Source organism: Sorex araneus, chromosome 2, assembly GCF_027595985.1.
Source record: "Sorex araneus isolate mSorAra2 chromosome 2, mSorAra2.pri, whole genome shotgun sequence".
NCBI lineage: Eukaryota > Metazoa > Chordata > Mammalia > Eulipotyphla > Soricidae > Sorex > Sorex araneus.
Window position 1 is genome coordinate 236548417 of NC_073303.1, and position 12580 is coordinate 236560996.

The 12580-nt window shown below is 64.5% G+C and overlaps 1 protein-coding gene across 21 annotated transcripts in view; it reads right to left on the bottom strand.

The window, feature by feature from the left end:
- Positions 1-12580, bottom strand: part of PTPRS (protein tyrosine phosphatase receptor type S) — an 85572-nt gene that overhangs the window by 56443 nt on the left and 16549 nt on the right. The window contains exon 1 of one of the 21 annotated variants that reach the window (XM_055126024.1): positions 4311-4333. The exons of the other annotated variants lie outside the window; for them this stretch is intronic. The gene's annotated coding sequence lies outside the window, so the exon portion shown is untranslated. Of the gene's footprint in view, positions 1-4310; positions 4334-12580 lie in introns of those variants that run through there. 21 annotated transcript variants of the gene reach the window in all.

Genomic DNA, 12580 nt, shown 5'->3' on the forward strand with positions numbered 1-12580 from the left:
AGCATGGAGGCTCATAACCAACCAGCGGGCATGTCGGGTCCTGACGGGGCCCCCGACGGCCCCCCCAGTGTCCCACGGCGCCGGCGGGGGGGGGGGGAGAGACAGCAGCTCCCAGGGGGTCGGCGGCTGCACACGTACACCCACCCAGACCACGGCAGGGCCGCCGGCAACGTGTCACGAGGCGTCCGAGAGGGAAGTTTCGTGGGGGCCGGGGGTGGCCTGGCCATGCATGTGACAAGGGCGCGCGGTCAGGCCACGGGGCCCAGCTGCAGCGCCGGCCACCCCTCCCGCGGGCGGCCTGACAGAGAATACAGGTTCCCCATGGTCACTCACACCGGGGCAGCCACAGGCCACACGGCCACGGCACAGGCTGCCACTCGCAGACACAGCCACAGAGCAGAGGCACAAGCACAGCCTGCCACGGGAGGGACCGTCACACACAGCCATGGAGCCACGGGAGCAGCGGGGCCCGCGGCCTCGGGGCCGCCACAGGGCAGAGGTCATGGGGTGGGGGGTTGGGCTGCTGACCCTCGGGCAGGGAACCCCTGCAGAAGTTTGTGGCCCCTTCCGCAGCTCCCGGGCCAGCGTGGCAGTGAAAGCAGTGAAAGGTCATGTACGGAGGGTCCTGGCCGCTGCACGCACCCCACATCCTAGGGGCATTCGAAGGTGGGTGGCCCCTGACTGCCCCCTCCTCGCCGATGCGTGGGCCCCACACTGGTGCTGTACCACATTCCCTGCCCTGCTCACCTCCCCTCTGCTCCGGAAACGTGACCGCTGCTCCCTTCCTGCCCCCCGGGCCTTTGCACGAGCTATTCCAGCTGCCAAGCCGCTCAGCCCCCAGACCGAATGTGGTTATTTGACTTGGAATGAAAAGGGGAATGACTAAAGGGGGGGGACCTGGGGTGTCTTGGCAGAAAACAAACAGAAAAATACAGCAGGCAAAAGGGGAAATGGCAGCCCCCAGAGACCCAGGAAGGGAGCAGGACTAGGTGAGGGGGCACAGGGTGGGACCGGGAGCAGGCCAGCCCCATAGCAGGTCACCCCTCCTCCCTCCCAGGCCCCTCTGATTTTGGGGGGAGGCCAACACCCAGCGATGCCCAAGGCTGACCCCTGACCCTGCACTCAGGGATCGCTCCTGGCAGTGCTCAGGGCCCCTGTGGAGTCCCGGGGAATAACCTGGGTCAGCTGCGTGCAAGGCCAGTGCCCTCCCCGGCCGTGTCTGTGGGAGCAGCCTGAGCCCCCAAGTTCCCAGGGGGACCGGCCGTGCAGGGGTCGCAGGAAGCAACAGTGGGAGTCTGTGGGGGGAGAGAAGGGAGAGGCCTCGGGGTCCCCCGCCCCAAACCCCAGGGCGGGTCCTGGCTGCCCCCCTCAGCGCGAGGGCAGGGATGGGGGACCACAGGACCCCCGCTGGGCGGGACCTGCCGTGGGGTGGGCACAGGGCGGGGCGGGGCGCTGGGCTATGGCGCGTCACGCGGTCCTGGGGCCGCCCGGGTACCCACGCGGAGCCGGGAGCATAAAGGGGCGATTATGTGGCGCACAGGCGGTGTCACCCGGCCGGGCAGGGCGCCCGGGGGCGCATGGCGCTCCCCCCACCCGCCTCACGCTCCCCGGCATCCCAGGGGCTGACGCAGAGGGCGAAAGGGAAAAGAAAGGCGCCCCCCACATCCCGGCCCCCACAGACCTTCTGCTGCCTTGAGCCCCCTCCCCGGCCCCCCAAGATCCCAAAGTCCCACCCCGCCCCCCCTGCAGTGACACAGCTCAGCTCCATTCGGGGGGGCCCTCAGGTCCCCCACCCCACGGTCTCAGGACGGGGCGGGGACAGACCCGGCTCCCCGACGAGGAAAGGCAGGGCTGGTCTCTAATGGACCATCGATCGGCCCTGGGTGCTGTCCCCGCAGGCCCCCACAGCCAGGCCGCACCCCAGCACCCCCCACCCCCACGCTCGCTGCTCTCTGAGGCGGGGCAGGAACCAGCAGCAGGTGTGGCTGGAGCGGGCTACGGCACCCCAGCCCCCACCCCATCCCATCCCACCCCCATCTTTGGCGGCAGTTTCCAGAATGCAATGCTCTCACAATTGAAAAACTAGATGTTGATTACGATTATCATTATTGGTCTTTTTTTTTTTTTAATTATTCTTTGTGGGTCACACTCGGCGATGCACAAGGTTTACGCCTGGCTCTGCACTCAGGAATTACTCCTGGTGGTGCCCAGGGGACCATGTGGGATGCTGGGAATTGAAACCCGGGTCGTTCGCGTGCAAGTCAAACGCCCTAACTGCTGTGCTATTGCTCCAGCCCCTATTATTGTTATTGTTAATATATAAATATATGCTTTGTTTGTTTGGTTTGCGGTTACACCCAGTGATACCTGGTGATTCCTGGCTCTGCACTCAGGGATCACTCCTGATGGTGCTCAGGAATCATACGGGATGCTGGGGATTGAACCTGGGTCAGCTACGCACAAGGCAAACACCTTCCCCCTGTGCTACTCCCGTTTCTGTTTTGTTGGCTTGTTTTGGGTGGAGTGATAGCACAGAGGGTAGGGCGTTTGCCTTCCACGCAGCCGACCCGGGTTCAATTCCTTCGTCCCTCTCGGAGAGCCCGGCAAGCTACCGAGAGTATCCTGCCTGCACGGCAGAGCCTGGCAAGCTACCTGTGGTGTATTCAGTATGCCAAAGACAGTAACAACAAGCCTCACAATGGAGACGTTACTGGTGCCCGCTTGAGCAAATCGATGAACAACGGGAGGACGTGCTACAGTGCTACAGTTTGGGGGGGCCACATCCTGCAAGTGCTCAGGGCTGACTCCTGGCTCTGCACTCGGGAAATACTCCTGGTGGTGGGGCTCAGGGGGCCCTATGGGGAGCAGGGGATCGAACCTGGGCTGGCTGCACGCAAGGGAAAAAGCCTTTCTTCCCCCAAGGCCCTTCCCGAGAGTTCTTTAATACGAAACCATATACCCTGGCCAGCACCCCCCCACCCCCACCCCACCCCCTTTCTGGGCTCTAAAACCTCCCAGTCTCCTGGCCACGTTTCCAAGAGTGGACGTGGAGGGGCAGGAGCGGTAGGACAGCGAGGAGGGCACTGGCCTTGCACACCGCCGACCCGGGTTCGAGCCCCCGCATCCTTTAGGGTCCCCACAAGCCCCACCAGGAGTGATTCCTGAGTGCAGAGCCAGGAGGAAGCCCCCGGCGCCACTGGGTGTGGGCCCAAAGTTGAGTGGACTTGGAACCTCGTGCCCAGGGCTGCTCACCTCATCGCCACACCTGCCCCCTCATCACCACCCTCTCTCCAGCCTGCCGGGGCACGCCAGGGGACTTGCGCACACAAACCTGTCCTTCCTCAATCCCCTCACACTCAGCCTCCTCCAGGAAGCCCCCCCACCCAATGCTCCAGGCAGATCAGGCGCCCTCTGGGCTTCCCTGGTATTCTCTCTGTTCATTGTGGTCCATCGGCGCTGCAGGACCTTTCCCTAGGAGGGGGCACAAAGCTGTGTCAGCACCCGGGGGGGGGGTGAGGAGGATGGATTGAGGTGGGGTGTGTGCTAGAGGCTCAGGAGAGCGACCTGAGTCTAAGGCGTTGGAGCCCCCCCAGACGCTAAGGACCCCTGAGCAGAGCTTGGTCGGCAACAACCGGGGCGCAGAGACCCAGGGGTCAGACGCCAGATGCTAAGTGGGAGGCGGTGGGCGACAGAGGGTCCCGACCCCCACCCCACACCATCCCAGAGTCACCTCGTAAACGTGGGGTGCCCCGGACCGAGGGGTACAAGGACAGGAGAAGCAAAAACTTTCTGAGGATTTTGATTGGCGGGGGGGGGGTGGCTCGGGGTGGAGATTTCTGAGCCCCCACGGTCTGTGGTGCCTTTCAGTTCCCCGGGCGGCGGCCAGGGAGCCGAGGCCCCTCACCCGCGCGCCGCCCCCCACCAGAGCCCCTGGCGCGGGCAGCTCCGGCAGGCCAGGGCCTGGCTCCGCCCCCGGGAGGTGGGGGAGGCGGCGGCGGGCTGGGGGCCAGCAGGGGAGGGGACCCCGCCGAGCATAACGGTCCAGCCTCGACCCCAGTGCAGCCGCGGCTTAAACGCAGGGGAGGTGCTGGACGAGAAGGCGGGGTGTGTCCACCCAAAGGTGCATCCGCAGGGACCCAGGAGGCCCGGGGCCGCCCCCACACTCCGTGCGCACGCGGGGAGGGCGCTGGGGGGAATGCGCTGGGGGTCGCCCCCTGCCCTCCCCGGCGGCAGCCGGCAGAAGGGCGAGGAGCGCGACAAAGCCCAGCAAAGCTGAGCCTCGCGGAGGACAGGGGTCCCGGGGCACTCACCCCGATGCGCGGAGACGGGGGCGCGGACCCCCGCGCTCAGCTGCAGTCGGCCGGGCTGCGTTCGCAGAGCGGAGCGTGGGGCGGCAGAGGCCCAGGCCCGTTGCGGCCCGGGGGCGTGCCCGGGGCGGGGCGGGGGCGCGGCCAGCGCCAGAGGGGCGTGTCCGGGGCAGGGCCCCGGCCGGAAGTGGGGCGGGGGCGTGAGCCCGGGGGGAGCCCCATCGGGGGACACTGGGAGCCAAGCAGGGCGGTGGGGGAGGCGCACTGTCCGGATCCCCGCCCCCACGAACCCTGGAAAGCACCCCTCCCTCCTCCGCCCCTTCCAGGCCCCCCCCATCCCCCCCGCTGTGGCTGTGACAATGGGCTGGGGGCAGGGTTTACGTTGCCGGACACAGAGAAGCAGAGCCACCCCCCGACACCCCCAAAAACAGGAGGCGGGAGAAGGCGCAGAACTATCCTCGGCCGGTCGCGTCCCCCTCGGGGACCCTCCGCACACACGCCCGGGCGGGGGGAAGTCCCCAAATGCTCCCCTCCGCGTGGAGAGGCTGCTTTGAGTGTGAAGGGCGGGTTGCGTGCAGGGGGGCCACCGTGGCAGATCCCCCCGCCCTGGCCACAGCCCGGCGCACGGGGGCGGAGCACGCAGGCCAGATTGGAAACAGATGGAGCGGCCGAGCGGGGCCCCAGACACCCGGGCGGGCGGGGCGGGGCGGGGCGGGGCCAGAGCGCGGGGCGGGGCCAGGGCGGCTGACAGTGCCAGGCCCCAGATACCTGATCTGGTAGGGAGGGGAGGGGCTAGAGCTCGGAGGGCGTGGCCAAGACCCAGACGCCCAATCCGGAAGAGGCCGGGACCAGACTCCAGATGCCCAATCCAGGGGAGGCGGAGCCAGATCCGAGACACCCAATCCGGAGAGGGCGTGGCCAGGCCCGAGACACTCAATCCGGAGGGGACGGGGCCAGGCCCCAGACACCCGATCCCGCGGGGAGGGGTGGAGCCAGGGCGCAGGGGGCGGGACGGACCCACCCCGGTACCCAATCCGGGCCGCGCTACTGCCCCGAGCGCGTTTGAAAAGTGTGGAAGCCACAGAGGCGGGTGCCACACGCAGGGGGAGGCCGGGACCCCCCTCACCCGCAGCCCCAAGGCAGGCGGCGGGGCGGAGGGCGCTTCTTTCCACTTTGCTGCCATCTCTGCCCTCTCCCCAAGCGCTCATGAGAGGGATGGGGAGAAGTGAGGGAGAGTGGGGGCTTCAGACCAGAGGGGGGGGGGGGAGGACACGGAGCGGGGAGGGCGTTCGCTCCCTCCCCAGCATCCAATAGGGTCCTTGGAGCACCGCCAGAAAAAATTCCTGAGTGCACTGCCAGGAGTACGCTGTGAGCTGTGAGCACTGCGGGGTGTGGTCCCAAAGCGAGAGGAGGTGGGGGGGGGAGTCTGGCAAGGCACCCCGGAACACAGCAGGTTCTTAGCAGAAAGCGGGCCTAGCTGGACAGCCCCCTCCACCCCTGCTCACTCCAGAGAAGCCCCCCCCCATCACACACACAATTGCCGGCATCCTCCCCTTGTACATTGGTGAGCTGGGTTGTCAGAGGGTGAGATAAAAACAGCAGGGTGGGGCTGACTCCCCAGCATCCACAAAAGTCTCCTTGAGCACTTCCAGGAGTAGTTTCTGAGCTCAGAGCCAGAGGAAGCCCTGACCATCACCGCTGTGACCCCCAAACTTAAGATGGACCAAGTGGGGTAGGGTGGGGTGGGGATACAAAGGATGGGACAGGAGCAGGGGAACCTGGAGGATGGAGGAGGTGACACGAGCTAAAATGGAAAGGTGGCGGCACTGTAGAGGACAGAGCGCATCCTGTGCAAAGGTCCTGGGGTAGGAAAGGTTGGGACCTGGCAAGGAGCAGAAGGGAGGGAGAGACAGAAAAGGTTATGCCAGATCTGCTGGGCACAGGAGGACTTAAGCTTTGTCCCCAGGGAGGCGGGAAATCCTGAGGGCTGTGGGCAGAGCAGAGCCAAAAAGTCAGGGCCAGGTGTGACTGAGGTGAGCCCTTAGGGAACAGAATCTGAGAAACTGGGCACACTGGATTCTCGGTGAGCTGTGGATGGAGGGGCAAAAGTCAAAGAGGGGATTCAGGGATGCCCTTGGGGACTAGGGGCCTGAGTCCTTAGAAGGTTAGAGCTGCCACCTCTAGGAAGCCTGCCCAGATTACTTCACCCACCTAGTGTCCTTGGCAGGACACTCTTGCATCCTCTGCACATGCCCAGGAGCAGCTGTCCTGGGGGAGGAGCCTGGGGTTCAATCTCGGCAGCTCCCTTCCGCAGCTGAGACTTTTGGGGCTAGTGGGGAGGGGAGGTGTTTTTTTTCTTCTTCAAAATAACTTTTCTGCTAATTATAACATTGTCGCATGCAGAAGAAATTTAGGGAAAATCAGCACAGAGAAGAACCGTTTTTAAAAGCCCCAGCGAGAAACTGAGCATGTGGTCATTTTCATTCATCCTCTCTGCAGACACGGTTTGCTGCTGGGCAGACCGGCGCCGGCCGCCTGCCCCGTGCTCAGAGTAGCTGCGGGCGCAGGGCTGATGCGAGAACACGAGGGGCTGGAGCGGAAACACGGGGCGGGGGCGGGGCGGGGCAGGTGCCCACCTGGCACAGACCGGCCCAGGTTCTAGGTCCAAGCACTGCAGATGGTTGCCCCAAGCACCACCAGGAGTGTCCCCTGAGCACTGAACCAAGAGTAAACCCTGAGCACCTCCGGGTGTGACCCCGGATCCACGCAACCCGAGGAGCGGGACAGGTGAAAGGGCAGGACAGGCACCTGCCTTTTGGGTCCCAGACGGGGTTTGATCCTCCCTGCCCTGCGTCGGGTCAGCCCCCACCCCCCACTCCCCACCCCCCTGCGCACAGAGCCAGGAGTGAGCCCTGAGCACCGCCATGTGTGGCCCCCAAAGCAAAACATTAAAAAACAAAGACCCCCAAAGCCACATGCCTGTACTGCAAAGTCACTGGCGGGAGGTGGGGGGGGGAGGAAGCGGGGGAGGGAAGGGGCCAAGGTCCTGGGTCCTCTGGACACACACAGGTCAGGCCACGCCCTGGGTCCTCCCCCTCCTCCCGGCTCACGGCATTCCTGACCCGGGGCAGGAGCGTGTGCAGACCAGCCGGCGGCCCGCCGCGCCCACGCGCTATCCACGCCCTGGGTTGGGGATCCCTGGCAGGCACCCCGCAGCCGGCACGCTGCCCACCGCAGGTATGCCCCGGGGTGCGGCAGCCTGGCCTTCCTTCCCGCCTGGCGCCTGCCCCACCTTGTCCCGCGGGCACGGCACCCTCCCACGTCTCAGGTACACAGATGCCTTCAGGCGCGGCTGGATCCAGCTCCCCCTCCGCAGAGGGCCGGCTCCTGTCTCCTAGAGGCTCGAGGGAACGTGGGGGAGGGAGGGCCTGCCCGGACGCCCCTTCTTCTCTGACCCCCACACCCACTCCGGAAGCCTCCCAGGTCTCTCTGCTAAAAGTCTCACAAATGTGCTCCTCTTTCCGGGGCTGGAGTGAGAGTCCCTCGGGGAGGGCACGTGGACTGCACACAGCCAACTCGGGTTCCAGGCCCAGCATCCCACAGGGTCCCCGAGCCAGGACTGATTCCTGAGTGCAAAGCCAGGAGTTAACTCCGGAGCATCGCCGGGTGGGACCCGCCCCCCAAAAAAAAACAAAACGGTGCTTCTCTTTCTCTACACCTTTCCCACCCTGTGAGGCGCCCCCCCCCACCCCCCATCAGGGCACATCTGAGCATGTGCAGTCCCCGGGGCCTTGTGCCCTGGAATGTCCGCCTCCCCAGTCTGTCCTTCCCACAGTGGCTACCAGAGGGTAGCCAGCCCCCCATCTCTCTGAGGGCACAGCCCACATACCCTCACTACACCCCGGGCCCCGCATGACCTGCCCTGTCCCCACACCCCTCCCCACTGCCTCCTCTCTCTGCTCCTGCCAATTGCCAGGCCCCTTCCTGCCCCAGGGCCTTTGTACAGACTCTGCCTGGCATTTTGTTTCCGGAGACTCTGTCCAACATATATCCTGGCTGGGACTCGGGCGTAGGGGTCATTCCACTCCCCTTTAGCAAACCTGCCTCAATTTTACAATGGAGCACCACCCCCCATAGCGAACCACGCAGAAGACAGGGGTCCCCACGGGCTGATTCCCGCCCCCCCCACACACACACCCGGCGTCCCCAGGACATTTGGCCGTACACTTCTAAACAGTGCTCCCTGTCAGCACATGACAATGGACCCTGTTAGATTTCCTGTCTCAGGATTTGCTGGCGGCCAGGAGCGACAGCACAGCAAGAGGCTCCTGCCCTGCACTGAGCCCGGTGCGATCCCTGGCACCCCCTTAGGGTCCCCCGGCCCCACTAGGAGTGATCTCTGAGCACAGAGCCAGGAGGAAGCCCTGAGCATCGCCGGGTGTGGCCCCAACCCACAAACAAACAAACAAACGTAACGCCAAAGGGTGAGAGCACCTGACTTCTCCACAGGAGACCCCGAGACCCATCCCCAGGGCCTCCCACCTGTGGCGAGTACCAGGGTCCCCCTCTCTGGCCAAGAGCAGGTGAGAGGCAGAGAGAGGCGCAAGCCCCACGGCCGCGAGGGCGCCCCCTGGCGAGCACTGTGACACTGCAGTGCCACCCGGGGTCACGGCGCCAGGGAGGGCGAGGGGAGGCCCGGGGAAGGTGGAGACGCGGGCGGAGAGGGGAGAGACGGCGTCGGGCCGATGTGCTGCCACCGCAATTATTTCTTTTCATTTTTTTAGATGGGGGTGCCCACCTGGAGGGGCTCGGGGGACCCCAGCGGGCATCGGCTGGCCGGGTGCAAGGCCGGTGCCCTTCCCGCTGCCCTATCACTCCGGCCCCTAAGACGATTCATTTCTAAAGACGTTTAGCAAAGCTCCAAGGGTCGGAACCCCACACCCTTTCCCAGAGGAGAACCGGCAGGCAGCCAGGAAGCGGACGATTCGGGCAAGGACAGGGCAGGAGGGGTCCTGGACACAGCCCCAGAGGCGGACTGGACACGCAGCCCCCTGCCAGCAAGGTGGGTGCCCTGGGAATCTCTCCTGTAGGACTCTAGGCCAGCGGAGTCGCCAGAGAGAAAAGAAAAGAAACAAAACAAACAAAAACCCCTGGAGCGACAGCACAGTGCAAGGCTGGAGGCCGTTTGCCTTGCACGCAGCCAACCCGGGTTGGATTCCCAGCATCCCATAGGGTCCCCCCAGCACCGCCAGGAGTAATTCCTGAGTACAGAGCCAGGAGTAACCCCTGTGCATGGCCAGGTGATCCCCCCACAGAAAAAGGGAAACAAAGAAATAAAACGCTCCAATGAACAGTCAGGCTCCCTGGGGCAGCCTTTCTGATACTGTTGCCAAACTGGCAGGGGCCTGAGCTCCCCACCCCCTCCACCCCTAGGTGCCTCCTGGTTGCCCGCCACCCTCCTCCTCTCCCCCTCCCCCCGCCCCCAACGCCCCTTCCTGCTGGTGGCCACATCATGTTCCCTGCAAACCCTGCACACACACAACCCCCAGACTCAACTACGGCGAGTTTCAAGGCCTTGGGAGAATGGGGAAACTGAGGCACAGACACAGGGCGGGGTCCCTTCTTGGGTTCAGCCACTGCAGCAATTGGCCTCAACCTGGGCTCTTGCCGCCCCTGCTGCAGGCACTGCCCCCTGGCAACAGCCCCGAACCCCATCTCTCCCCATCTGCACTCAAACCCAAGGCCCTCGGGGACCCCCTCGAGCCCCCACCACTTGGAAATGTCAGCCCCTGCCCCAAGGAGCCGGAGAGACAGCAGAGCAGACGAGGTGCTGGCTCTGACGCCACAGCCAAGGTCCGGTCCCCGGCACTGCACAGGGGCCCCCGAGGCCCGCCCAGAAGGACCCCTGAGCACAGAGCCAGGGGGAAGCCCCCAGCCCCACCAGGAGCAGCCCCCAGACCAATAAAATCACCGATTCCTGAGTTTTTCTTTCTCTGGATGTTTTGTGAATCCAGGCAGCCTCAGACCCCAGAACACTGCGTGATTTTGTTGCTGTTGGGGTGTGACACCGGGCGGTGCTCAGGGGTCACTCCCCGCTGAGCTGGGGGTGGGGGGTGGGATGCTGGGGACGGAACCGGGCGGCTGCGTGCAAGGCCAGCACCCTCCCTGCTGTCCTCTCTCTTTCGGCCCCAGGGGGACCTGGACTCCGGCCCCACCTCATTCCACTCACCCTACTTCCTGCCACCCCGAGAGACAGTTCCAGAAAATGACAAGGAAACATCCGGGGCCAAAGGGCCCAGAGCGCAGCGGGGAGGGTGCCTGCCTTGGGCTCCACCCACCTCAGCTTAATCCCCACACCCGAGAGGGTCACCCCAAAAGCACCACCAGCAGTGATCCCTGAGCACAGAGCTAGGAGTAAGCAAGCCCCGAGCACTGTTGGGCTTGGGGAAGGAAGGAGGGAGGGAGGGAGGAAGGGGAGGAGGGAGGGAGGGAGGGGGAAATTAGGAGAGAGCTGGGGCTAGGGAGCAGCTGATGGTTCCATCCCCCCTGCATCCCACAGGACTCCCCGAGCCCCGCCAGGAGCGATCCCTGAGTCAGCCCTGAGCACCGCCAGGTATGGCCCAAAACCCAACAACAAAGAGACCAAACCAAACGTCTGCCACCAAAGGGGCAGAAGAACAGGGTGTCAAAGATTTGACATCTGACGACACAACAAAAATCTCCTGGCTGCCTGGAATCTCTCCTGACAACTGCAGGGCCACACAGCAGCCGGGAGCCCCCTCAGAGGCTGCGGAATCGAGCAGCCCGGAACCAAAAGGTCTACTAATCCCCTTGGTTGCAGGACCCCCCCCCCCCCGCCACACACACACACACACACACACACGCACACGCGCAGGGCAATCCGGCCCCCAGGCTGTCTGTATGAATAAAACTTTATTGGCACCCAGCCAGGCGGCCCATTCATCCAAGCTGCTCTCCTAGCTGAGTGGCGATGACAAAAACCAGCAGTCACTGAGCTAGGAAGGACACACGGATTCTCCAGCCTTGACAACAACAATAACAATGATGAGAAAAAGCCCAGGCACCTCTATGGGAAGGGAGTTATTTCAGGAATGCGGGAGGGGGCGGGACAGGATCTGGGGGACAGGCCTGAGAGATCGCCCCAGTTTCTCCCGCGCCCCCTGCGCACAGACCCCCCCATCCGGCCAGAGTAATAAATGGAGAAGGACAGCATGGCCGCGCGCACGGCTGGGGGGACCCGGCCAAGCCTCGGGCATTTCACACCAAGGCCACAGGCCATCCATGCTGTGGGGGTGCGGGCAGGGGTGTCATTCCCGTGACAGTCTGGCCCCACCCCCCAGATTTGGGGAGAATTCTATCAGCGGGAGGGCCCTGTCAGCGCAGTGGGGCCTAAGAAAGGAGGGGTGGGTGGTGGGCAGGGGTTAAGGCGCTTGCCTGGCATGGGGCTGACCCGGGTTTGACCCCCGGCACCCCAGAGGGTGCCCCAAGTCCCACCGGGAGCGATCCCTGAGCACAGAGCCAGGGGTCAGCCCCGAGCACTGCACCCTGAGTGTGCGACCCCCTCCCCCAATAAAATCAATCAGCGAGTGAGTCTCGGTGCTGGCTGGGGGGGGCATCCTGAGGGGTGCCACCTTGGGGCGGGCCACGTTCACTGCCAATGCGGGGGACCCGCTGGGCAGACCCACCCCGCGACCCCCCTTCTGAGTGTGGATTTAAGCTTCGGGGTGGGGAGAGGTGAGGGCCGACAGGGACGGGGTCGTAGGGGGCAACAGAGGAGAAATCCATCAGAACCTCCCCGAGACGCTGTGGCTCCATTTCTGGCGATCCTCCAGCCCCCTCCAAATCCCCAACTGCAGGCTCCCCCCCCACCTCCAGCAAGTCCATCCCCTGGGGTGCCCACTGCAGACTCTACCCATAGGCTAACTCAGGAGCCACCACCTCCGGGAAGCCCGCCATGATACCTCCAGGAGAAAAATAAATAAAAAGCACATACAGTCTCTCGACCCCCTGAGAACTGTAGCAGGCAGACATCCTGTACCCAGGGGGTGCCCCTGCCTGTGCCCCCCTCCTGGCAGGAGATTCAGACGGGTGGGGCACCCCCAACGGGATTCCTCTCATCCCCACCTGCACCCCACGGGGCCAACCCCATCAGCTCTGGGAAAAGATCTTTCCAGATTCTGGCCTCCCCCGCCTCCATCTGCTACAGCCCCTGCCAGGGGCTCAGTGGACGACACTGGCTCCTCCCCCCCCCG